We start from the raw sequence: 1210 nt of genomic DNA, 5'->3' as shown, positions 1-1210 counted from the left end.
ACCTCAAGTGGCTGTGTGGAAAGGGGCTTTGTGGGCACCGAGGAGGGCTGAGATTCGTGTGGGCTGCCGAGGGGTGGAACAGAATCAGGATGTGTAGAAGTGGGACCCCGACTCAAGAAAGCCAAAGATACTAGTCCGCAAAATTCTCAGACACCATCTGAAAATGAGGAGAGCTTGTCTTTTTTTATTTTTTTGTGTTTAATATTTATGAGGTGAGACATCCCTGACTCACAGCGACCCCACGCACAACGGAACAAAACGCTGCCCAGACATGAACCATCCCCATGATCAGTTGTGAGTCCGACCATTGTGATCCAGAGGGTTTTCCTTGGTTGATTTTCAGAAGTAGATGACCTGGCCTTTCTTCCTAGTCCACCTTAGTCTGGAAGCTCCCCTGAAGCCTGTTCAGCACCCTGTCAACACGCAAGCCCCCGCTGGCACACGGGTGGTGGCTGCACACGCGGTATGTTGAGCAGAAGTCAAGTCAGGGTCTCCCACACGAAAGGCAGAATTCTAACGTATAAACGTCCGCAAATCAAGTTATCAGAAAATATCAGAGAAAAGCATCTTTTGCACTCTGTTAGTTTTCTGTTGCTGAAGTAACAGGTTACCACAAACAGTCGCTTAAAACAAAAAAAAACAATGAAGATTTATTCCCTTGAACGGTCACGCTTCACATAACGTCCGTTTGGGCAACATCTAACCGCATATATATCTGAGGTCCCATAAGCTTATAACAGGGTTCAGAAATCCCTATCAGAGAACAGGACGTAGCAGATCTAAGCATGTCACACTTGACAATCACGACAGTCCTCAAAAACAAAGAAAAAACTCTCCCAGCTGTTAAAGGATCGGCTTCAGTGAAAGCTGCAAGGCTAACAAAAATCTGAGAGGGACCTATATCAGATAGGAAGAAATTGCTAATGACACAGATTGAGGACCAAACACAGACCGAAGACAATCATTGCTAAGGCACAAAGCTCGTTCGAGATGCTTAAGGGATAAGCAGGACCAGACTACAGCATTGGGTTTAGTGCTAGCTCTGGGTGGTTCAACGCTTCAAACAACGTTTTTTGCTGCATAATGTGAAAATGAGTGTTGAGCCTGAGAATGCTTATGCAAAGGAGGCAGAAGAACTTACTGGAAACTTAGATAAACTAACTGTGGTAGAGGGAGGTTATTTATCCTAGCAAATTTTTAATATGGATGA

Source organism: Elephas maximus, chromosome 11 (genome assembly GCF_024166365.1).
Source record: "Elephas maximus indicus isolate mEleMax1 chromosome 11, mEleMax1 primary haplotype, whole genome shotgun sequence".
Taxonomy (NCBI): Eukaryota; Metazoa; Chordata; class Mammalia; order Proboscidea; family Elephantidae; genus Elephas; species Elephas maximus.
Note: the sequence above shows the minus strand (reverse complement) of the source record.